At 44.2% G+C, this 26,501-nt stretch overlaps 1 protein-coding gene and 2 non-coding genes across 4 annotated transcripts in view; 2 read left to right on the top strand and 1 right to left on the bottom strand.

The window, feature by feature from the left end:
- Positions 1-26,501, bottom strand: part of gjc1 (gap junction protein gamma 1) — a 38,486-nt gene that overhangs the window by 3,634 nt on the left and 8,351 nt on the right. The window contains exon 1 of one of the 2 annotated variants that reach the window (XM_070981919.1): positions 5,769-5,882. The exons of the other annotated variant lie outside the window; for it this stretch is intronic. The gene's annotated coding sequence lies outside the window, so the exon portion shown is untranslated. Of the gene's footprint in view, positions 1-5,768; positions 5,883-26,501 lie in introns of those variants that run through there. 2 annotated transcript variants of the gene reach the window in all.
- Positions 8,069-8,140, top strand: trnac-gca (transfer RNA cysteine (anticodon GCA)). The gene has a single exon. It is a non-coding gene; the product is annotated as a tRNA-Cys (tRNA).
- Positions 18,466-18,537, top strand: trnac-gca (transfer RNA cysteine (anticodon GCA)). Its single transcript has one exon. It is a non-coding gene; the product is annotated as a tRNA-Cys (tRNA).

Genomic DNA, 26,501 nt, shown 5'->3' with positions numbered 1-26,501 from the left:
CCGGAGCGGAGCGAGAGGTTGCCACAAGCACGCAGAGTCATAGCGGTGTCCTTCCATGGTCGAGCTCTGTCTGACTTTTCCCGCATTACATCATTGAATTACTTTACGTAACTCTTACTGTGCCACTGCTGTCCTTTAGATTAGAATATCAGATTCACTCGCAGACAAACAAAAGGTTAAACTGCTTTGATTTAATGTGATGCTGAAGCTACTCTGCTGTGTAAAGTTTCGGGAGCAACAAACGGATCACCGCTAGCTTTTCTGTTCTTTCAACATTTTCTGTCTACTGTGTTTCTCTTTTCTGTTATATTTAAGGGGAAATTAATGTGATTTATGTACTTATTGAGTATTTTGTCTTGTGATCAGTTCAATGTGGTAGCAGATTCAAGTGTGTTTGCATACACAGTATACAGTATGTCTGTATATTGTCTGCTCTGTTAAATCCAGTTTTCTTTCTTTCTTTTCTCCATTTCTTCCACTCCTTATCACACAGTTCTCTGTGTGTGTGTTCTGCCTATATGTTCCAGTTCTTGCTTGATGTTTACACTGAGTGAAATATTGAAACCCAGACTTTCATGTTTTGGGTTTCTGCACCACTTCCTCAAATGCAAATATTTTGGTTGACTTGTGCTTGATTTTATACACATTTCCTCAAAATTCACAAACTTTGGGATCTCCAGTAGCATGCAGAAGCTCGTGGATTTGTGCAGTGATTTGCTGTGCAGCAGGAGTCAGTAATGACTGACCCACTGGGGGTCAGAGGTGTTTCTAATTTCACCATGTTGCTCAAGTAAAACTACTTTTGAAATCATATTTTGAGGTGATTTAACAGGGAATCTACTACACCTGTGTAGCTAACAGTCCTAACATTTTACAAGACAAAGAGGAACTTGAGCGCGTCCTTTGCCGAAGCTTTGCATTGACTTTGCAGAGTTCCTTGTTAGTTTGTGCACCAGGAACCGTCACACTCCCACCTGACCAGGAGAGACGCTCCAGCCCAGGCGCACCGCTGCCTGGGTTTAATACTCCTCTGCTACCTCAGCCACATATAACCTGGCATTTTGCTTTCTCATCCAATTTATGTCTGCAGGAGCTAGTGGGGCAGTTAGGGGTAAGAAGCTGACTCTGTGCATTAAGTTACTGGGGTGAGTCAGCCTCCCGAATAGCACCGCACAGACACAGCAGGCAGGCTTTCTGTCCAGTTGCTCTGATATAAACGATGAACAGCAAATTGGTGGAAATCGCGTCACACGTGAAAACATCAAAAAGCACAACAGACTTTGGTTCTTAAGTCAGAAAAGGAAGTAGGACTCCCTTCTGCATAATGCCACAGTGACTTTATATAACAGGGCACAGCTAATGAGCTCTGAAAGGGAGTAACTTTCAGGATCAATGGCTCAATAAGCATCAGCTCAAAAGGTCACAACCGTGTCATCACGGGTCGTCAAACTTTCAGTCTCTCTGATACATCAGAGCCCTTGACATAGCTCATAGCCCTGCCAGAACAGCGCAAGGTCAAAGGTCAACAAGATCAGTTCCTCTGGGCTGAACTCTCCACATCACGACACCACACGCCGATTCAAACGGACGCTTACAATTACAGTTAGCGTCAATGGAGGGATCCCCTCGGTCACTGGCTTTCATCCCTCGGGATCCACTCACATCCAGATATAGCACACAGACAGACTCAAAGACAGGCAGACGCGCACACACGTGCAACAGCCTGAAAAAGCATGCAGAGCAGAGCCACAGTGTCCCTGCACACAAATGCACCATGACTATGAGGAACACTGCACTGGGGTTAGCTGAGGCGCTCCTTATTCACTGTAGTGACTCATCATGTGGACACAGCGCTACAGCTGGAGGGCCTCAGGCTTGGGAGGGACACCAGGGGAATGAGCCCACCACGGGACAAACCCCGACCCGTGCAGGGGACCACTGCAGGTGGACGAGGGTTGTAATTGTGTAACAGGGAGATGTGCTGTAACTGCATGCATCATCGAGGGGAGTTCTGTGCAGCAGCAGGTGAAGGTACATAACAGGTGTGCCAGGTCAGGGTTGCACAGCATGGTGATGTATTTAAACACATCTGTATAAAGAAACATTCACTTCAAGATCAAGATTTAATCGAGATTTAAAGATTTTATATATCATATGCTAAGGCAAATGAAAGGCAGGGTGTCAAACCCAGAGGTTGTGTTAAAATGCTCGTGTCCAATAAAGAATAAGAATTACAATAAGAACTAGAATAAATTTAAATATTCAAATGTAAAATATTACCAAACATGTAACTTAAAGTCTTAAAATTGCACGCATTTGCTCATTGTGAAGGGCAGCTGGGCAATTTTTCAGTGTATGAAAAAAGTACATATGTCAAGGCCAATTATACATCAGTGTAACATGCACACGCAGGTCAATGAAAAGGCTTAACAGAGGGCAACGTGACAAAGACAGAGGTCAGAGGACACCACCCCGATGGCCAGAGGGGACAACTCTTTTTCTGAGTTGCTCCACGTCGAACTGTTTGCTGAACTGTTAACAAACTGTGAATAAACTGTAATGATCTGTGTACTCTTTCTGCCTCTAAACTGGTTGTCTACATATTAGATGTTCCTGCTTGGCTTTGATATATGCAGATCCACACACAACAACACAAAGCATTACTCATATAAATAAACACGGGCAGAAGGCAGTTTGGATAATGAACATAATGTAAATGGAAGAAAAAAAGCTCTAATGAGTTTATATAAGGGTAATAAATGTATGAGCCTCTGGATTACGTTTAATTAAATGGATGCTCCACTTGACTAAAGTTCCACAAATATGTAGATTTACAGACACATCAAACTGCTCTGGAGATCCTTTATTGCACATAACATCAGTGAATGTATTGTGTGGTCACAGAGAGTATTTCCTGGTTATTTTTCAGCATTATTTTGTCTCTTTTACCCTCATGCAGGACTCATTCGTGGGCAAACATCCGTACAGATGCGGCATCCATCGTTCAGCTCACAGCACAGATGTACTTCTTCGCCTGCAGAGTGTGAACGCCTCCCCAGCCTGCTCCACCATCACACTAATTATCAATTAGATCTCTTTGACTTATTTTTAAAGTGATTGTAAAAGCTCTTAAGGCAGATGCGGTAAAAAAAAAGAAAAAGTGATCCTGCTGATCTGCTGCCTTCCTAACACTCCTCATCTTGACTTTTATGTGATCATGGCTGCATCTTTTGCTGCTGCTTCACGGGGCTCGTCTGCAACTTTCAGTGACGCGGCAGTCTTGAAAAAGATCGTCTCCACCATCGCGGTGGCACAAAGCATCCACTTACATGACCGCTGAATGGTATTTTAAGCCCTTCAGCATTCAGAAATAACAATCAGGCAACTACAGCAGCCCTGTCCTAAGTGAGCGCGATAATATTAAACTAACTCTCATCTCTTATTCTACACGTTGTAATTAAATTTCCCGTTGATTCATGAATTTTAAATTGATTTTTAAACTCCGTGTGGCTGATGTGCCGGTGTTTGTTTCTGAGCAACATGTGCTGCAGAGTGATTTTTTAAAAAGCGTCTGGTTGATGAATTTCCATGCTGTGATGTGTCAGACTTTGTGTCTGCTAACCAGTCTCGTCTGCAGCTGTGCCAAACGGCCACATTTTACAACAAGTTTGTTTACTTTTCCGCTCCAGTGCAGCTACAAGTTATCTCTCATAGCATCTCAAACAGTGACATGAGCGTCGCACACGAGTCTACAGTGAGCGACATGAAAAGCACATTAAGCACACTTTCAATGGATGAATATTAGCTGTAATTTTTGTCAAATGAGCAAAATTGAGAGATGCACATCTTTCCGGAGCAGAGGAAAGACAGAATTAATTCAGGAAAAAAAAATGTCTAATCTGGATAAACTTCCCACCTGTTAACACAAAGGTTCTTTATTCACAGAGAAATGACTTTAGACAATAGTGAACATATCTGCTGCAGGGTTGAATTTTGCAGCCCAAAGTGAGGCAAAATCAAAAAGTGGAGGTGGCAAGAAAAAGGGAGGAAGGTTAATTACGCTCCCCGTGTGAGGAAGCCACAGTTTTACATTTTCATATCAATTGAAATCCTCAAAGGAAAAATGTAATTGGTGAAGATCCAGACCGAAGCTGGTCCCAAACTGGCGGCGGCAGAGTTCGGAGCCGCTGACAACAAAGCGCCGCAGTGTGTACGAAGATTTAACATGCTGGCTTTGAAAAGCTTAATCATCTTTATTGTGAAAAAATGGGCAACGTGTGGAATAATTACTTGGTCTGAGATGGAAAATCTGGATGCGGACCACGGTCAATAGTTTGTGAGCTTCTTTTGGAGCACAGCCATAAAAAATACATCAGCTAATTAATAGATTCTGATATCAGGGCAAACCCCGAGCCAATGAGAGCTCGTTTAACAGTGGAGACAGTCATCAGAAACCCTCCTCATCCTCAGGCTTTACTCATGCTCCTCTGAACCTCCACCTTGTCCCAGCAACACTGCACAGATCAAACTAATCTGCCCATGCAGTCACTGGTCAGACATCTGTCCATGATAACCCCCTGGATCGTCATATGTGGGGTAAATAGTGGCTGTTTTGATGCAACAAAAAGGTCACCAGCCTCCGCCGGTGAATTCACGATATGAGCAGAGATAAGAGCGCTGTGTGGAGGACCGACCGCCGGCACGTACAGGCTTAAAAAGCACAGGGGGTTTCTCATATTGTGGTTCCCCTTCTCCCTCTCTGAAGGCGCTGGATAAGCTCCTTTGTTAGGCAGTCAGAGATATTCAAATCACCAAAAAAAAAAAAAAAAAATCCGGCGGAGCTAAAAATGGATTTCTTATCAACACTTTCTGGTTGTCCGCAACTTTGTTCAAAAGAGTCCTTGAAGTGACTAAAAACATGCATGCCAAGAGTCGAGTTTACCCACACAGAAGGTTATCGGAGCTGCTCATCACATCCATTTCATACTAATCTCTGCCAGATTGTGTGATGTATCATGTATTTACACAGACACACACGCAGACATAAAGCTTACTTGCAGAGTGATCAATGCATGCGGCCATGAAACACAAATAAACTATAAATTCCAAAGGGTTGAGTAGACAGTACAGCCCAATTTGGGCCTCTGACTCATAAAACGTCCAGTGGAAGACATAAAGGCATTCAAATCAGAAAACCTCACAGCTGAGGGGCGAGAGTAGAACATTTAGTTTTGTGGTCAAACGTGAACTTCGGCCTGTGAGAGAGAACCTCGAGACGAGGACGTCTTTGCTGGGATGGATGAATGAGCTATTCTTCCTCCTTTTGCAGGGGGGAGGTGGGCTCTGAAGGCGCTTTTCTCCCACTGCTTTCGTGGGAAACTAAAAATTCCCTCATTAACAGTGTCCGAAGGGAAGAAACGCAACGGCAAACCGGTTCCATATGTTACAGGATGAATCTCTGAGGCGGGAGCAGCCTTTCTGTGTGCATCTGTGCCCTTTTTTCAGCTTCATGCTGGGAAAGAATCATGTAAATTATCGTTTTAGTGTGAGCGACATTAATTCTCCAAAAGAGTATGAAGAAGCTCAGGAAGACACTGCACAGTTGTCAGACCTTGTAAATATCTGTCCTTTGGCTTCCTGACAGACCTGATCAGCTACAAATAAAAGATAACGTCCTTTATCGCCACTTAAAGTCACTTTCAAATGCGTAAATCCAAAAAACAAGCACACACAGACAGCAAAGTAAAGTGATGTAGCAGCATACTCACTCTACTCCTCCTCTCCCAGATGCCAGGTACTGCGTCCTTTGTCTCTCAACCTGAGGCCCATCATCTCTGTCTCCTCGTCTCACTTACCCTCCTTTACATACCCCTTAACTTGGGCTGACATCAAACAGCCCTGACCTCAAATCCGCGACGGCATCCCGACAACAAAAAACTCAAAACAAAACGCGCGTCTCGGCGGCCGCTCCCTCGTGAAGAGCCTCAGTGTGTGTGCTTAACCAAGTGTGAGCTCTTCCTGAAAGGGAGAGGAATGAGGGAGGCAGAGCATCTTGCCTCTCTCCCTGTGGTACTCACAATGGTCCTCACTTACCCCCTTATCCCCTCCAAACTGGGTCATGGTTGGGGGTGGGGATGGGTGTGTTTGTATGTGCGGTGATGATGAGGGTGAGGAGGAGGTGGTGGGGTTTTAATACCCCTCGGAGGGCAGCGGGGAGGGGAAGTCTGACAGACAGTGATAGGGTGGGAGGGGAAGTACAAGGTTTTGGTGAAAGATACTCGACTCATTGACTCCGTGAGACCTCTGGGCACCGGAGAGGAGGGCGGCAGGATGGGGCTTTCAGGAGAGGTATTTAAAATCTGGGCTTTGTGCTTTCATAACGCTGCTGAAGTGCATCTCAGCTGACCGATTTAAAGGTGCTACGTGGAGCCTTTTGAGAGCAGGAGAGCCTAAATAAACAACCTGAAGCTTTGCTAAACATTTCTTTTTGAAGTCTTTCTGACTTCGGGCAAAAAGGGGAAAAAAAAGACGATGCGCGCTGAGTTGACGTAAGTGAGCTCGGACGTGTTTGCAGAGGAGGATTTTAGTGGAAAGAAGCATCACTGAGACAAAGTTCAGCCTCCATTGTTCTACTTGCACAAAGGTAAAGCTTTCAAGCGTGTTTCCCCTTTGCAAGAGCTCTTGGAGATACATGAGAAAAGCAAGCTTAAAAAACAAAGATATCGTGTTTCTACTAGTTTAGAAAGAGTGATGCTTTCCACAGTTTGCTGATTGTGAGCATGTTAGCATACTGTTGTTAGCATGTAACTGCTCAGTCCACATCTTGGTCACAATTCCTGACTACAAGCTAAATCAAAGGTATTTTTATCAGGATAAATTATGTTTTTCTGTTCTGCCTCAGTATTGATCGGACTGCTGGCAGTGAGTTTCACACTAAGTCCAATGTGTCGAAGCATAACAAATAATTGATGGCCAACATGCTGCGTGTTATGATGCCAGCGGGTTTCTATGAGAAGGGCAAAGAGCTGCCAGCTAAAAAATCCAACAACGCTCGCTCATCAAGAAAGTTTCTGGTAAAGTCATGAGAGGACGCTGTGAACTCTCTGAGATAACAGCTGGGAAATGTTGAAATAAAGCCGGTCCTGGCCAGCGCTAAACGCTTCATGTCAACCGCACATGCTGCGGCTTCTGCTCGCAGATATATGGACACTTGGTTATAATCCTCCCCATCGCTTTCAGCCTCTGCATGCCCTTCTCAGTCCATCACTCTGCCTCCTCCCTAATGCCCTCACATGGAGTCATAATCATGCAACGCTATGAACAATGAGAGATGTTGGTTTGATATTGTCCAAATCCACTCACCAGTGGTGGTTTGCTCAAATTAGGACCGCACGCTATCGCAGCCTCTTTTCTTATCTGCGTCTTCTGAGCGGCCCACCGAATTTCACAGATCGTCTGGCGAGAAATCGGAGGGCACAAATCCTCTTTAAATTCATACCGTGTCGCTCAAAGCTTCTGTTGAATGTGTTTCTCTTTCACGTGCAGCTATAGCGATTTTCTCTCTCAGAAATGTGAAGCTGACGAGTGGACCTGCCATCCTGGTGATAACCTTGAATAATCGACGTCCTCGTCTCGTCTCGACGCGAGTAGTTTTGTGAAGCACTTCCTTCAATCACTCTGATTTTTACAGACAACTGCACAAGATGCGATGATGAAAGCCATCACGGAAAACAAACCATTAACCTGTGCTAAAGGTTGTCGTCGGCCTTGTGAGCAAACAGCTGTACTGATGGCAGTTCTTCAGTTCATCTTTTCACGACGTGGCTACGCCTGAATAAAAAGTCTCCAGTGGGCACCCCCTGTGTTCCCACTCTAACCTGTGATTAATCCACACTAAATCACTATGTTAGTCATTTGTCTTATGTGTGTGTGTGTTTGTTTATGCCACAGTTGAGGTCGCCTTTGCAGACTCAGCCAGCACAGGGCCGGAGATGATGTATTACTCTCAGTTTCTGCTGACATAGAGAGGAACAGCTCTCTGCTACTGTCACTGCTGATTATGAGCACAGGGGGTGTAGCTCAGTGGTAGAGCATTTGACTGCAGATCAAGAGGTCCCCAGTTCAACTCTGGGCGCCCCCTTTGGAGGAGGAACTTCAGTGCCAAATACAGTAAATTTTCATATATGATGCATGACATTTTGGCCACTTGGATAGACATACTCTGACGTGCTTGAACTCATCAAAGCAACACATTGTTCAGGTTTCAGGAGCAGAAGCTTGTCGGATGCAGCTTCAGACTCATTGTGTGTCGTGTTCACACAGGAAAAGAGACAAAATGAAGTACACTCAAACTGGATGCACGATGTACAAATGAAATGGAGCTCACAGCTGGGAAAACAGTCAAATAAACTGCAGGCGGTGAATCAGCTCCAGAGAGATTTTGGAAAACAAAACAAAAAATCTTAAGACTTAAGTCACAGTCTGACGGACGTCTGGCATCGCACGTATTATTGAATTTCCTGTTTCAGTATAAAACAGTTAAATATATAGATTTTTTATTAAGTAGTATGGAATTAGTATGCTGTATGGATTCAGGACACAGATATTGATCTTGAGCGCATCAATGCTAATTAGCCAGATCCACTGCTAAAGCTCATGATTAGCTGTTAAGACTAACTCCTGCACACTCCTCCTGCTGTCACAGCAGTCTACCATAACTCTTAGACATTTCAGAGCAACTTATAATCTGATTTTATGATTAGATTTGACCAGCATTTAGTCAGTAAACACCAGGACTACATGACACAGATCCCATAAAGGCATGCATTAGTTAGATTACACACAGTAAAATACAGGAAGCTTTCATTTCTCCGCTCCACGGCACAGGAGCAACAGTTTCACTGCCTGATTTCGCACCACCTAATCATCGCTGAGGTCTTGTAAATCTTCCGCCTGAGAAATGAGATACTCAGAGAGCATATGAGAAAGCGCCAGAAAATAAGCACGTATCAGCGTGTCATAAAACAGGCCGCTCATAGATGGATTGAGGAGATTGAGGTTGCTTAACTCCCATAATCCTTCAGCCTGTCTGAATAAACCAAACTAATTTGGCTCATTTGACAGCGGATCGTCCAAGTAAACATCAAAGCACTTTTAAGAAGAGGCTTGAGTGACAGACTCGTCAGGCGTCTTCTTGTCGTTTTTTTTTTTCCCTCGCAATACAGTTCCACTCAAGTCATTACAGCAATTTCTCTATTTCCGGTCCTAAACTGACGGGTTGCTATTAAGCCCGAGGCAGCAGTGGCATTGTGAGATGGGGATTTCATGGAAAGGTTCTGGGAAATAGTGCATCTAGTATGTTTGAGGGGTCCTCTTCAACTAGTGAAGTTGGGAATTTCCAAGCTTGCCAACAGAAAGTTCAGTCTGAGTGGAAGATTCCTGGTGGCAAACTTTAAAAGAACTCCAACTAAACTACAACAATTCTTTAAACTCCTCTCAGTCGCATCCCAACATCCTTCGAATAGAGGTGTTCGGTCCATGTACGAGTGGATGTTTCCCATCTTTACTTTGAATCTCTGAACTGAAGTGAAATGATCAGAATCGGCAAAGTGATTTCCACCTCTGGTTTAAACAGGAAGCACATCACATCCCGAGACTAAAAACACAGTTTAATGGGGGTCACATCTCCCAGCAGTTCAATGTTTGGTCAAACACTGACTGAACCTCTCGACCCTGTTCTGCATATTTCACACACAGTCAAACAGACAGTTCAGGACAAACTGTGAAAATACAACAAATCAGCTTTTTGTCATTGGGCCGGCCCCCAGCGCTGAGCATTAAACAGCTCTTTGTATTGCTGTATTCAAATTCAATACTCATTTAAAAAGCTGTTTATGAAGCCAGAGAAAGACACTTATCATACGGACCCTCTGCCAGGCTTAGAGAAGGCAGCCAGGGAGCTCCAGACTTTTTCGGTGTTTGGTTTGGGCGAGCAGCTTCCACTGGAATGAGTGTTTAGATATCATTTGGCCTCATTACCTCGACTGGTATAACTCATTGGCTGAGTATTTGATGGCAGGTCAGGAGGTCTCCCGTTCCATGCTGTCTGCCTTGTTTACACAGTGACAGCATGGATGTTTTAGTGTGAGCGCATCCAAAAACCAAAGCGTGAGCAGACACAGCAGAGTCGGTGAGAAAGCACAGCGTGTTCATTCGCTGACTGATGCAAAACAACTTATATTTGTTTAAAGGTTAAGCCTTTAGAGTCAAAAATTTAGATATGCAGTAGTTCCAAAGTGGGCAGGCCTTCAGCAGAAGTACGTGCACTTATTTTTTTAAAGAAAAATGAAAGCCATTGTTGTGATTATCCACCGTAAATGCTAATATTGGCACCAGCTGTTCTAATTATGATAATCTGATAATGTTTTTTAATTGTTTTTAACTATCCACAGCACAGTAAATTGGTTTTCTGCATGCCTGCGGGGCGACGGCTCGGTGATTACAGGACATGTAGTGATGGAGAAGTGCATCAGTAACCTGGCAGTTTAACAGTATAATAATAATTCTGTGAAGTTAAAAAGGTTGTAATGCTCCTTTAGGACTCCTCCACGCCGCTGCAGTCCCACATCATTTCATGCTTCGTTTAAAAAGCTCTTACATGTAAGCAGTCTGCCGTTTTAATAAATGAGTCGGTGATATTAAGTCTATGTGAAACCCTTTTATAGATCATTAAAGGCATCTACTGTTTAATCGCACAGGTATATAAATGCAAAGCACCACAGGTTTAGCAGCATGTCTGCAATCACTTCCTTTAGCACCCTGTAACTGCAGCCGCTGATTAGCGCTTCATCCACAGAGGAGGAGTGCATCAACGGTACCTGCAGTGCAGCGTCTGGCTGGGACGGAAACCTGTGGACCCTCACAAATCCACAGTTTGACACCTGTTGCCGAGACGTTGCGTAACGGTCTGCGTTACATGCCAGCAATTCTCAATCTCAATGTCAAAACTCGGATTCCTGCTAGTTTGATTTGCAGTGACCCCTTCATTACAGAGGGGACAGTCTATGAATAGACACATGTGTACATGAGTAGATCCTGGCTTAATATATCATGGATGGATGGATATGGCGTCTAAAAATAGCGTACCATAAACACTGCACACTATAACCAACCAATCAAGTCGTTTATCCGAATCCTCCTGCTGAGAATATATTAATGCACACTGGAGGAAAAACAACGAACGTTTTTGTCTCTTTACTCACGTCTTTGGTAATAAGTCCAAGCTCACGCTTTTTTGACAAATATTAGCTCTGATTAATTGGCAAATGGTAAGACAATGAGATGTGATGTAAGTTCACTCTAAGGTCATGTACACCAGTGTTCAAACAGCGAGGGGATATCAAACCCTTGTTGATTTTTGTCTGTAATTAGCATAGAGCCAGCTAATTAAGACAGGGTGCACAGAGGCTACAGTATCTACAAGGACATATTCATTATCAAACCCAGTGCTGAGACGTGCAGAGGTTAATGAGTGAACCCACAAACTCGATAAATCTGCGGCTCCTCCTCGACTCTCTCTGATCTGGAGGTGAAATTAAGCCTTCAGCAGAGCTAAAATGACGCTGTTCGCCATGTGTGAGGTGGTACTGGAGGAGTGTTTGACTGCACATCAACAGGCCCCCAGTTCGACTCTGAGTGCCCCCTCTGTTTACAGCTAATGTAAACAGCTCTGTGCTTTGCAGCATGTTGTAGCAGCGCAGTGAAAAAGGCTTCAGTGCATGCAAACTTGGAGCTTTAAACCTCAAAAGAGAGACGCTGCATGTTCTGTATATTGATTTGACCTCTGCTTCCTTTTTTTAATGTATCTTTTAAGTTAAATCGCCTACAGACTGCAAAATAAGAACACATGACTGCACATGAGAAGTCTCTTTTCGAAGTATTAGTACCCCCTGTGTTGATAATCCACATTATATACAAAATCTTAGCTGTGAGTCCATATGTGGAGAAATGTATTTCTTTAATCTGTGGACACACTGAGCACGTTTCCTTTACATAGCCTTACATAATTTATATATCATGTACAGACAAGCTGAGGAAACTAGCTGAAAGTGCTGATGTGGTGCACACATATCCATTTACATCTGTATACACATTTTTTCATGAAAATTTTAAAATATTTTGAATTATTAATACTGTCAATTCAACAATTTACAATGATAAACAGAATTTTAGTGGAAAAGTGGCAAAAATGAGTCGGAATAAAATCACTCTACATGTAAATAGACGATTTTAGTTTTATTTCTTGCATTTTTCTGCTGTATTTGTGTGTATCTTGAATTGTTTTGAGTGAATTATTTGTTCTTATAGGCACCTTTGGCTTTCTGGTAGATTTATGCTCATAGCTGAGAAGTGTGCACAGTTTAAAAGGTGCTAATATGCTAAAGCCATATGTCCAACCTCCCATTGTGCAGCATTCACATGTCTGCAGAGAAACAGCTTAATGGTCTGAAGACTTCATAATGAAAATCTTGCAAACCAGCGATAATATTTTTGTCTTTTCTTTGGGAGTCAACAGAGCAAGAATCATACGTTTGTGGTCGTGCATTTTGAACATCATCTACAACTGGAGGATTACGAAGGAACTCTGATGATGCGCTGCAGGAGGCACTTGTTGTGAAGCAGCGCTGTTAAAGGTGGAGGTGGGTGTAAAAAAGCGGGTGTAGCTCAGCGGCTCATTTGACTGCAGATCAAGAGGTCTTCAGCTCAACTCTATTTGCCCTTTCATCTGCAGTGATGGTAATCTGTTGGTGTAATCTTCTTGCTTTTGCAGAGACATGATTGATGATTCTGAATAATTGTTATTTCCTTGCTGAGCATTAGTTTGCGCGTTTCATTTATCTCCCTAACCTTTTCTTTTCAACCCCGTATAATTAGCTGCGGAGCAAAACAGATGACTGCATGTGTTTGTCGGACTATCAGCATCACATGTGCAGCAGCAAGACTGAGCCACACTTCATTTCATACTTTGACTCATCAGCCTTTAGATTCTCATCTCTAATTAGCAGGGAGGAGACGAGTTAACCTGAGGTGAACGGGTGCCCGGGCGTCTCCGTGAGCATGTGATGTGTACGTTATCCTCCATGATCATGCGATGCCAAGACGCACGTGGAAGCACGCAGCTATCGCCTCCTCGGGCTGCGGCTCACCTGCACACTCAGAGACTCATTAGAGGAGGAAGGAGGACGAGCAGGAGGGAGGAAGGCGCTGGGAGGAGGGAGGGTTGAAAGAGGAGGAGGAGGATGAGGGTCTGTGTGTGAATGAAGGCAGTTGTTTGTGCGTGTAATGTACTGACTTAGTGAGAGGATGCAATATAGGATGAATTAGACATAAAATCTGTCCCAGTAACCAAGTTAAAGGGCATTGGTGGAGCAGGAGCTCTGGGAGGGAAAGCTGCTGTGTGTGTGTGCGTGCGTGTGTGTGCACGCGCATGTGTGTGTGTGTGTGTGCGTGCGTGCGTGTGTGCGTGCGTGCGTGTGTGAGTCAGTCTCAGAGTGACTCAGAATTAGATGTTTCTTGTTGTGTCTTCAGGCGGAGTGGAGCATATTCAACGTGTGTGTGTGTGTGTGTGTGTGTGTGTGTGTGTGTGTGTGTCTACATGTGTAGGTGCATGTGCAGAGCACCTTTGCCTCTGGTGACAGGTTTAGAGGGCAGAGGGAAAGTGTGTGTGTATGTGTGTGTTAAAAAACTACTGTACATGTGTGTTATTCTTATTCATATTATTCACATTCTCCAGGGAAGTGGCCAGTCTTTCATTACAGTGTGTGTGTTCACTTGTCTGACAGACCTTTTCCTGAGGCGACTGCTGCTGCTAAATATCACACACCTGGATGCACAGCGTGTGCCGCTCCCTCTCGTCCCGTGTCTTCTAAGACCTTATTACCATGCTAATAATATCCAACAAATCATACAGCACATTCACCTTGCTGAGTCTTCGTCAGAGGGGCCATATAGCACATACGGGATTAGGGATGACTTCATTTACCGCGGCACATCTTTAACGGCGCGGGAGCCGAAAAGCCGGGAAGATGGATGGCGGAGAGGAATATTTCTTTAAATAGCATCCTAAACATGTAGAAATACCACTGCTGTTCCCAAAATATTCATATTCATCATCTGCTCTGTTTGTGCTGTGAAATGTATGCTTTTGCCTGTGTGTCAGTTAGTGCACATGGGAAGTGGCAGCAGGTTTAAGTGCATTTTTTGGCAAAAATGCACTTGGCAGTGGTTAGTTCCATTCAATACTCCTCATTTATATATATTAGTGCTGTCAAAAATATCGCGTTAACGCAAATCAATTTTAATGGTGTTATTTTTTTTTTTTTATCGTGAAATTAACGCTCTTTGTGACCTAGTGAACTTGTAGTTTTTTATAAGCTTTGGCCACTTCTAGTAATGTAAGAGAAGCTACAGGATCCGATTGTAAAGCGGAAAAAAACAATAGGCACGCCCCACATGTTTGGTCTTGCCCACTCGCTAGCCGTAAAGGAGTAGGCTACCGGTTTGTGTGGATGTCAAGCGTGAAACGCCGAATTGGATGCGAATAAGATTCTGAAAGGAAAGTTCAGTTTCAACACACGGCGAATGCGAATTCTCCGCAGCCTCCTTGTCAAAACCAGGCGACATTGGAAGGCTTTCCACAGAGGCATATGGATGCTGTAATGTTCAAAGGAAACTTAAGAAAGGAAAGTTTAAGCCATGGTTTCACTGCACTATAGCCTGAGTCCTAGTTTACAATGATGTGCACTTTGTAACTTTATCTTGTATCACCCTGTTTTGAACCCTTAGAAAGGGCTGTTGAAGGGGCTTTTTTGTTACCAAGTATTTATTTTTTTGTCACCTGTTTATTGACGGTGTTAAATTGTGTGAGATTTGATTCATTCAAATGTGAATGACTGCTCAAAGTGAGAATGTTAGTGTGAAATAAAACACTACACGTTGTTGTTTTCAATAAAAAACATTTGCACAAAGGAAGCCAATCCACTTTTCCATGTTGATAAGAGTATTAAAATGATAATTAATGGGACATTTAGAATAGATGGGCAGCACGGCAAGCAGGTAGTGCGCGTGCCTGACAGCAAGAAGGTTGCCGGTTCGATCCCCGGACAGGGCCTTTCTGTGTGAAGTTTGCATGTTCTTCCCGTGCATGCGTGGGTTCTCTCCAGCTTCCTCCCACAGACTAAAAACATGCTCATTAGGTTAATTGGTGACTTAAAATTGTCCTTAGCTGTGAGCGTGAGCGTGAATGGTTGTTTGTCGAGATATGTTGCCCTGCAGTCGGCTGGCGACCGGCTCAGGTTGTACCCCGCCCCTCGCCTGTTGACAGCTGGGATAGGCTCCAGCCCCCCCCCCCCCCCCAACCCCGAAAAGGATAGTCGGGATATAGAAAATGGATGGATGGATTTAGAATAGATAAAAATGTGCGATTAAATATTTTAATCGATTGACAGCACTAATATGTATATGTATATATATGTATGTATGTGCGTGTGTGTGTGTGTGTGTGTATATATCATGTATGGAGAACTATTTAACATGGCTACGCTTATTAGTGGTGAAAAAGGTACTCAGATCTTTCACTTTACTTACTGTAACCCAAATGTGGCAATAACAAAAACTACTTGATTATAAATAAAAGTTCTGCACAATTTTATGTTAAAGCAGATCATTTTTAACAGCAAGCAGTCAAAAAGTAGACGTATGCATAAGGCAGAATAATCCATTTGAAAGTATTTTATTATTCAGTACATACTGTATACATGGTTAATCCCTAATCTGCAAAGTAAATATCAACAACAGCTGTCAGATAAATGTAAAAAGCACAATATTTTCTTCTCAAATGCAGAAGATTCGAAGAAAAAATAAATCACTGCATACATGCAAACCATGACAAAATATTAACGGATAACGATCCATCATTAGTAACACACAACCCAGTCGATGCTCCGATATCAAGGTTGTGTGGGATATAAAATGTTAATCTCATAATTGATATTCTGGAAGAGAAAATGGGTGCACACTCATTTTGAAATGCTAATTTGGACTTTAAGCGATTTTAAGCCAACTGAAAAAGAAAAATGCAAATTTAAGCAGCCTTCACGCAGCTGCATCTTTTTGCAGACCTTTCTCGTTCGGTTAACGCATCCGTTGAAGAAACGTGACGTTGGAATAAATGAAGTTGAACTCGCGGTATAGATGCTGCGTTCACTGTCCCTGCCTGTGTGTCAGTAAAGGACTTTGGTAACCCACTTATGCAGCTGGATTTGCATTGAGTGAACTGAAGCGAAAGATTTAAATGGCATCAGTCTTGCTATTAAAGCAAAGCAAAACATCAGACAAACAGGGAGGAGCAGCTCTGTGTGTGTGTGTGTGTGTGTGTGTGTGTGTGTGTGTGTGTGTGTGTGTGTGTGTGTGTGTGCAGGAGCAGGGGGAGTGCTGTCCCTTGCCTCCTCTCAGTGTGTGCAGCAGCTGCAGCTTTCAGCCTGGGTCTGCACTGTAGGGGCCATTCTGCTGTCTGAAAGACTGATAGATACAAAGAGCAGAATGGTGATGAGAGATGACTCAGAGGATAGCGCTGATGGTGCGTTTCAAACACACTCATTCCAGCCTCTGCACGCTGCAATTCAACATGTGTACGATGTGAAAACAAAAACCACCCTCACGGGTCAGGGATTCGGAGCCGGCTCTGAAAACAGGGTCGCACCGTTAGGAGCTGTTTTTGGACGAGGCCATCCCGAGGGTAGCGCGGTCATCAAAGCGTGTGTCGATTTCACCACTGGCCCGAGGGTGGGAAAATCTTGACTGAATTTGGAGAGAGTAGTCCACCCCTCCCTCCCCGATATGAGGTCTTATCCTTTGTCCTCTGCCCGCAACACAGGAGGGGAAAAAAAACAACATGGATACAGATGTTGACCTACGCCTGATGCACACATATGTTACAGAGGCAAACCCGGCAAGCACGGCGATGCGTTGTCACACGACAGACACAAACAGGCATGCGTGTACACATAAATACAGTCTAATGAGACAAAATCAGCATGAATGGAGTCCTGGTTGAGCACATGGCACCGAGCGCTGAGCAGAAACAAAGCTCTCATGCAACATCCCCATTCATAGTCTGGCACTGAGGGCAGAAAATGGAGCTCGCTCGCGCGCTAGCCAGCTCACAGAGGTATTATAATATCTGAAAGGAGGAGGGGGCTCGGCACAGTAGTGTCCCCTCGGTCCTCACCATCCCCCACCGTCCTCCCTGTGGGCCCTCGCTACCCGCCCCCACAAATCCCAACACACTCTCACCCCTCCGCCAACCTCCCTCGTTCTGCTCTCACTACTGTTCTCCGTCCCCATCCCCCCTCTCCAAATTCACCACTTCCTCCTGCTCATCATCATCATCCGTAAGGACAGACACTCTCTCTTTACACATCACATACACCACATGCCACGGGATGTGAATAATGGCTCATTCCAAGTGGAGTTGGAGGTCACGTATATACAGTACGGTGCCTGTGGGCCAGGAGCCACCTATAGAAACCGAGCAGGCCTCCGGGTGAAAAAGCCTGTTTTCAACGATACCTGGGTACAGATTTAACCTTGATCACGGCATATGTTAAGGGTTATTTACATTATTGATTCAGGGTTTAAATTGTTAAAAAATAAATCATGTATCAATGCTGTATAGTCTTGTAATAAGCCAATAATAAGAACCGTATGAGCCGTTATTAATGACTGGCTCACTTTCTTTTAAGCCAGTGCTTCCTATTTATCCTGTTATTGCTTGCGACCCATTAAAATGAAGCTACGTTGTCTTGCAAACGACATGTGACTCATCACATGCTGCTGATGTCGCTAAGAGGCGACATTTTTGGTGCTTTAAGTGTGACTGTAAACTGCAGAATTGTGCAGCAATGGGAGGTTGGAAGGTTGGAAACAGGTCAACCAAAGAGTGACTTTTTCCCATCCATGGTTTACTTGAATATATCTATAGTCAGGTGAAAAGTTATAGTAATTCGACTGAAAATGCAAATATTATAAAAGCATTTAAAATGTTATGTAGTCAATAGTAAAGATTCCTGGGTTTTCTCACATTTTATAAGCAGGTTAAAGGTCCTGTGTGCAGGATTCTGGGGGATCTATTGACATAAATGTAATATAAAATTCATAGTTATATTTCATTAGTGTATAATCACCTGAGGATTAGGATCATTGCGTTTTCATTTCCTTAGAATGAGCTTTAGAGAAAGCAGGTTCTCTTCCAGTCGGCCATATTGCACAGCCATGTTTCTACAGTAGCCCAGGACGGATAAACCGAACACTGGCTTTAAAGAGGAGCTTTTGTATTTTTCATGGCCACAGCAGGAGAAGCTGTGGCCCTAAATCCACACACAAAAAGCATTTTGTGACAGGCATGGAGGGGGTATAGCTCAGTGGTAGAGCATTTGACTGCAGATCAAGAGGTCCCCAGTTCAACTCTGGGTGCCCCCTGCTCCACCGCAGTGACATCAACACTCCTTTTGAACTGAAACAGTTAAAATGAGGTGTAAAGACGCATCTACCAGCAGCTCAGACGCTCTCTAGTTCAACTCCAGATGCCCCCTGAAAGTGTATACATAAAGCTGAAGCACCACGCACAGCCTCCCGGGCCAGAACGTGGAGCTTTGCACTGGGGACGGTGTTTATGTACACAGCTCTGTTTTGAGTGTCCATGGCAGCCACTGGGGAGCAAACAGAGACGAGATAACGGCTGCCAAAAACAAAGACGCGCCTGCACTGCTTTAAATATAAACCTCCTTTTCAGAAGTGACACATCTTTCAAGGTTTTCCTGCAGTGTATTTGTCATCAGGGGACATCAAGGGCGGCTCTCCCCAAACCGAGGGCAGGAACGGGTTAACGGAGCCCTCAGCTCAGCACAGAAACAGTTTAAGGGAAGCAGTAATTAATGTCTACTCGGTGTTAACTTTTCGCTGCAGACAAGTTTTAGACTTTCTTGGAACGAGCCGTGGGTTTCTAATGAAGGCAAAATGGTGCTGTTTAATTTAAATTCTGACAAGAATATAGATGTGCGAAGTTTGAAAGTTTCCATGGCTGCAGCCCAGTGCGCACACGCCATATTTCTCTTATCCTATAGAGGATTTTGGGTGGTTTCAGTGAGATGCAGCAGTGATGTGAAACACGCCGCTAACAAGCAGTGGAAAGCTAGAATTACCTCCCACAGAGCAAAAGATTTACAGACTTCAACATGAGGGTCAATTACGGCACATACACACACAGCGAAACACACAACTCCTTCACTTATTGATGAGATTGATTTGGGCTGCTCAGAGGTACTCCCCTGCCAGCTGATGTATACAGGAGCTGATTAGAGTGGTGATTTATGACTGGCCATGAATAATGGCTCTCTGAGCTCAGCCAGATGGACCTGAGAGGAGAGACGCTGGGGACGCATGGCGAAAAGATGAATGGGTTAAGCGAGGTAAAGCGTCACAGAGGGAACGAGATGAAGGGGGACATAAGAGCATTAGCCTGCTCCTGTGCAGATGCCTGGCTTTACTGGGGAGCTCATTGTCTCGGGCCAAAGCAGACCTGAGACCTGCCAACTGCGCTCATCCCCCTCCGCCCTGTCAGGGCTGACTCTTTAAACGCTCACCTTTCAGACGACACGCAGACTTAAAGCGACGTATTAATGGAACATAAATCACAAACAGCTCCCTGAGGATGAAATACAATGCAACAACACTAATGAGTGACTGATTAACAGCCGTCCAATTAAGGTTGTCCCCTTCTTAGCACCTGACATTTCACTTTAAACAAGTTAAAAGCTTAACTTCCAGCCCTCCAGCTAGCGTGAAATTGGCACTTAGAGCATCGTGAGTCGTGGACATCTATTTAGGCTTGTGACAATGAGTCAATCAGCGAAGAACACGCATGACTTCCTGCTGAAATTAATTAGCATTGTGTAATGAAATGTGGCTTTCGCCCCGCGGCAGTGGGCTGCTTAAATCAGACATCTTAGAGGAGCATCCACTGACTTCAGGATCCAGCTCCGTGTTGCTGCGTCCGATGGCGATGGCGGCCCCACACTCGCATGTCGCCAGGAAGGAGAGCACACAGAGGCCAAATGCCACTGCCAGCCGCAGTTGAATTTGTTTACTCCAGATAAGTAGAGACATCCTCGCCATCACAGTGACTGAACGCTGAGAGGATGATTTTGGCTGAGCGTTTGTGGAGGAAGGCGGGGGGGGTTTCTGTGTGCTCAGGGCTCACGTTTGGCATGAATGCATGAGCGTTAACACACTATGCACCCTTACGACGCACAGAGCGACTCCATATTCTCATTAAGGTTTTATTTGGGTTAAGCTGTTGACTTGAACCCTTGATAATCTTCGACCGAGTCTCCCCGTTGACATGGATGATTCACTCAACACCAGCATCCCTGTCCACCTGTGGTGACTGGTCTGCAGCCAGCTGACGCCTCCCTCTTTGAGTTCCTCTCGGTCTGTTTTATATAGATTACACTTTCTTGACTAGGATCACTTATTTCTCATGTATTATCTTTTGCATTGATGGGAACATAATGTTATAATCTCTCTTGAAAGACTCGCAAGAAAGAAGTTTAAGACCAGAAAGACATTTTAAGACCAACCTGGCTCTTCGTCAGATGCAGGAATATATTAATTTTCATGGAATAAGAATAAAGAAGAAATAATAAAGGCAGCATTTCAGGGTGTTGTCTTTTATGGGAGAAAACCTACAGTATGCAGGATTGATACTGAGTTTTTCACAGAGCAACATGCATCATGCAGTCACTCAGGATCAGAAAATGTGAGTTCAGTTTAATGTGCAATTTTGCAAAAAAAAAAAGAAAAAGAAATTCAGGTTGTGATAACATAAATACCTAAAGAACGTCATGAATGTAAGTGTGCTGATGTCGAATCTGGATTTGACTTTTGCAGGCTGGAAACATGCTTCTTTTAAATGCATGAACATTTTGTCCTCTAATAGCAGCAGTTTGTTCTTTACCTTGAGGGGATAATTAATCCCCTGCTAGGAGCCGGTGGGGGTTAAGCGTCTCGCTCAAGGATGCTTCAGTACATCCTTCCAGTTGTGGGACACCCAATCAAAAAAACACGCCCATGTGCCAGCAGACACTGACCCTGACCCTGTTTCTTCTGACAAATCCACAGGACATCATTCATATTTATATCTGGCCATGGCTGGGACATGAGTGACGGCGGACAAGGATCTCCCAAGCTATTATACTTTAATATCTGGGCAATAAGTCAGTGCCAGTGCGGAGCATTCATCAGCCATCATCCACTTTCATCTGACTGCACCATGGACACTATCACTCCATTGCCGCTGCTCGCCTTAAGGAGCAGAGCGGGCTGACTGAGGACCCCAGCTGCAGGAAGGGCCAAGGTTTATCAAGCAACCATACCGAGAGGCAGAGTTGAGACAGAGTTCAGCCTGAATTCATTAAAATGCTTCACGAGGAAACATGAAACACAGACACACATGTCGCTGTAAATGACAGATTCATAGGTGAGAGTCAGGATGTAAATGGATAACAGTACATGGCTGTAAGATGAATTTCAGGCATGGGTCTAGGCTGGGGGTGCCCCAAAGCTTTCCCATAGAGGGGCAAAACTGAAACTCAATGGTGGGCCATGGGCCAAAAGCAGCTTGGAGGGCCAGCTTTTGCATGGTCCCACTGTTGTCCCACTATGTTATAGAGTACATATTCTACAATATATTTTAGGATTCAGTATTTATAGTATATAGTCTAGAAAAGATTATGGATTAAGGCAAGACTGAGAGAACTGAATTCTAGATCCATCTGCTCGTTCAGCACCACGGACAGCGCCATCGATTTATCAATACACGGCACAGATAGACTATTGATGCTTCAGAGTCATGATCGGCGCCATCGATTCTAACCTGCACAAACCTCAGTCAGGCGAGGGATCGATGAGTCAGGCAGACTAAAATAAACACACCTCTGACCTGCACTCTGCTACCGGAAACTAATAACTTTTTAATCTGCTCAATTTGTCAAATCCTCTGAAATACTTACAGGACTACAGACATTCCCATCAGCCTCAGCTGCACTTTGTGTTTAATGCTACGTTGTTAGCATTCTGACAAGCTAAAATCAGACGATTAGCATGGAAAACGTTAAACATGTTAAACATCAGCACGCTAGCATTGTCACTGTGAGCATGTTAGCATGATGCTAGCAGTTAGCTCAAAGCTGCACTGTGCCTGAGTACAGGCTCACACAGGCTGCAGCCTCTTGTTTTTTGCCTGATATTTTGCTATATATTGTATTTATCATTTTGTTACTATTCGCCCAGAGAAACTGTATTACTTTTTCATACAAACACCTTATTTCATGTAGCACAACTGTGGCAGAAATATGCTGTCGTTTGCAGCAGACCTCGTTTCTATTCAGAAACACGCCCTGCTCCTCCTGGTCTTCTCTGTGAGCTGTGTTTCGTTAAGAGTCATGGATTGGACTGGTGTTTTGTTAACTGTTTAGAGATCAGAGCATACCGGAGACCACAAAAAAACACAAAGATGAAATGGAGGCTCAAAGAAACAGAGCAGGCGAGTCAATGCAAAGCTGCCAACATTAAGAATTGATTCACAGTTACAGCCAAATTCAGCAGATGGTGAGTGAATGCAAACGGAACTGAGCAATCAAATTTCCTACAAAAACACTTAAAGGATGCAGAGAAGGGGAGGAAAGACAAGACTGAAAAGGCATCAGAGGGCTGGAGGAGCCGAGACGGAAACATACTGAATGTCTGGAGAACAAAAAGAGCCCTTTTGCAGCAATATGTTCTCGCCTACGGTTACACTTGTTCCAATGCAACTTTAATCATGCAATCATGCTTGCCATGTCAAGTGACAGGTCTGGTTGTGCAAAAATGGGATTTTACTCACACTGACATTAAATCTAAAACCCAGAAATGACAGAAGCCAGGCTCACACTGCCATCAACACGGCCTGGATGCGGTCCAGCCGCGATGAGAGAGAAAGCAGCGCAAAGAGAAGAAGAGGTGCAGAGAGAAAATAAAGGAGGAACAGATTTAAATAGGCACACAAGCTATTCTGAGGCCAGACGTATAGCAATGTGATGTTTATAAAACCAGACTGCTTTAAAAACCACACTGGAATGCAACCACAGCAGCGCTGTATGAAAAGATGTCTGATTAAGAACTGCCTAAAGAAATAAACCACACGTCCTCTAAGCTGAAAGTACAGAATCCATAAATTGATTCCCGCCTGAGGCGAATCCTTCAGGCCGCCCCACAGCCGAGGCCCCCCGAGCAAACAACAACCTGACGATGTGTCCTACATCACATCACAGACCACACACGTGCTTACATTTGCCTACATCAAGATATGGAGCGAAGTCTATTTCTATTCAGGCTTCAGTTAGAAGAAGAGATTAAATATACAGGAAAATATAATGTAAGATGGAAAACTCATCTCCAAGCTCAGAGCCCAAGCTGCTCTGTATTCATGATGCATACATAGAGGGTTTACCTGCTATCCAGTTAGCCTGTATTAAACTTTAAGCTACAATTCTTTCATGAAATCCTGCCCCATCTTTGATATTGTTATACATGTATTTACATTCAGTGATTATCTCTCTATATAGCAGTTTCTAGATGTCTACCTAAACTCGGTGCATGTAATCCAGAGTGATCTTTATCTCAGATACTCTGTGCAATTTTCGCTCTCTTAACCGTGCGTCAGAGCTGCTAATGCTAATGCTAACACAAACGGCGCATCGTGCTGCCGCTGCTGCACCTTGAAGTAGCGACACGCAGGTGGTTTTAGTTGTAAAGCGGACACAGGAAATGTATTTGTTAGCAATGACCGCCAATCTTAAAAAGCAGGCATTTGTCAGCAGGTGATTTTTAATTTCTAAGAGCAATGGCGCTTCCCCTGCTAGAAAAACTAGCATAGACCAGCATCATTTCCACAGTGAGCCGTAGATGACCGCACACCTCCGGCTCCTCAGCAGGGTTACTTTACTTCACCGCATCCTGCTCTTGTGTGGAAAACTACACGTGGAAAAAAGCATAAGTTTGTTTGGCTGCGCTGTAAACAGACACTGGTTGCTGTGTTCTGACAAAGCAGCTGCTTTGCAGAGTGTTTGCTGTTGTATTGAAAGACGTTGTCTTCACGGTAACTTCAAAGAGAAAGCGGATAAGAATGTCTACTGAAAGGAACAAATGCATGAGACAAGGCGGCTGACCTCAGGGGGAAATGTGTGTGTCCGCTCCGGGGGTTGGACGGGGAGGTGGGCTGAAGCCGAGGGGTCACGGCTGCCCCTGTGCTCCCGTGCCAAACCAGAGACATGAGATCTGGAGACAACAGCGCTGTGCCATCCGAGGAAGCTGCTGCTGCTGCTGCTCTCCCCTACGGCCTCCGCATACAATCACTAAGTCATTATCATTCTCAGAACAAACACGTCCTTTATGTAATCTTTATGTAAACGGCCTGTCTTCTTCAGGAGAGAGGCTCCGTTCCCTCGACTCCAAAATGCATCCAAGACGGTCCTGTGCAGCAGAGGCCCAAACCAATAATAAACAGAGAGGAGGGAAAAAACAGAAACAGCACAGAGCTATTTAAAGTGAGGCCTTAAGCGTTTCTGTCAAGTGAATCTTTTTCCCCCCCTTTTTTTTTGTTTTAGACGTAGAGTCTCAAAGTGTTAGCCCGTAAGGCTATCATCAAGGCTACACTAGTAGCACGAGAGCATCTGTGCGCGCCTTTGGGCTTTTTCCTACCCATCACACCATGGTGGGCTATGGCTCAGATAATCCCGAGGCCTTGTGGCAATGGAAACCCATTCATGTATGAATGTTACTTTGTTTAAACATGACTCCAGGAGAAGAGACAGACAGGACAGGGCAGGACAGCACTGTCCTGGGAGACACATCACGTGTCAGTGATGTAACAGGAAAGGAAGAAGCAACGGGAGGCGCCGCTTTGGTGTTTTGTCGCCTAAAAAATGGGCAAGACGAGGCTGGCAGGTCGTATGTGAGGGACTTTAAATGAAGCTTCAGCTTCTGTGTGACAGACAAATCACCCCGTCCTCTGTCCACACTGAAGACATTCAGTTATTTGGGTTCTCTGTATGTATCTCAACCTTTTCCTCAAACTGTTCCTTTACCTGCATCTTACACCTCCTCAGGACAAGAAACTTTGATGCTTTTCTCCGTTTCATGTCAATAATTTATACTCTGCAGCGTTTTTACTGTTGGTCAAATAAAATAGAAAATTTACAGCACGCAGCTTTACGGCTCTGGAAACTCGTGGTCTCGTGCAAAGGAATCATCACTAAATAATGTAAGATGTGATCGTTTCTCATGATATGGCAGAGAAGTTGAATTTCAAAGTAATACATTTTTCAAGGTAACTTCATTTTATTTTGTATATCAGGGCTGCAAACGTTGCTTTCTATTATTTTCTTCAGCTCATTTTGGCTACAAAATGTCAATTTTCATTTCTTATGCAAACATTAGTACAAAACCAAAAGTTTATTTTCACATTTGAGAAAGAAAAACCTCACGTTTGTGACGCTGGAATCAGTGAATGTTTGGCTTTTTGCTAAACTGATTATCACAGAGCTGCTGATTAACGACTAAATGATGGACTTCCGGAAAGGACCAGTTTGTCTTTCTGGGAAGTTAAACTGATAAAGAACAGCCAGACGTTGTGTTGCACTGAGCCATCTGAGCCCCGCAGCCTATTAGACTTAGGAATATGTCAGAAAATGATCCTTTATTACAGCGGAAACACCTGTCATGGTTAAAAATCTCATCTAACCTTAATCCAGACTCTGCCTGCAGCATATCCTTAAAACCTACTTTAGTTATTTCCACGGCTGCAGTAAAGCTCCAGATAAATGGAGTCTGAGGTGCTTTCTATAGGAGACTGTATAAACACTGAGCATGACCCCAGTGCATCTCAGTACCTGGAGGAACATGGTGTACATGGAAAAGCTGCTAAAAATAGCCCCGTGCTAGCTTGTTTCTTTCTAGCTTTTTATTAGCACGACCTCTCGCATTTGCTCAATTGAGTGAGATTATTGTGTGAGACATTTAAAGAGCCACCGCTCTGCTGGTTCATGAGAACGGGCATGAAACACAGCAGAGCTGGTGGGTTTTAGACGATCACATGACTCAATATTCGTATCAGCAAGGGTGGAAAAAAAAAAATGCACAGCTGCTTCCACGTCTCAAAAACAACGGCGAAAAAGCCTCGTGTGCATTTGTCTTGAGCTAAATAATTAGCTCTGTGACCCACTGATGGAGGTCATGACTTTCTGCAGAATGGCAAGCAGAGGCAGGGAGGCAGGGTGGAGAGGGCGGAGAGGGTGGAGGGTCTGCAACAGCTGACACAGCACTGATGAAATGGGAGTAACGTGAGC

This window comes from Chaetodon trifascialis, chromosome 15 (genome assembly GCF_039877785.1).
Source record: "Chaetodon trifascialis isolate fChaTrf1 chromosome 15, fChaTrf1.hap1, whole genome shotgun sequence".
NCBI classification, from domain to species: Eukaryota; Metazoa; Chordata; class Actinopteri; order Chaetodontiformes; family Chaetodontidae; genus Chaetodon; species Chaetodon trifascialis.
The sequence above is the reverse complement of the archived record's forward strand: the minus strand, read 5'-3'. Positions and strand labels throughout refer to the sequence as shown.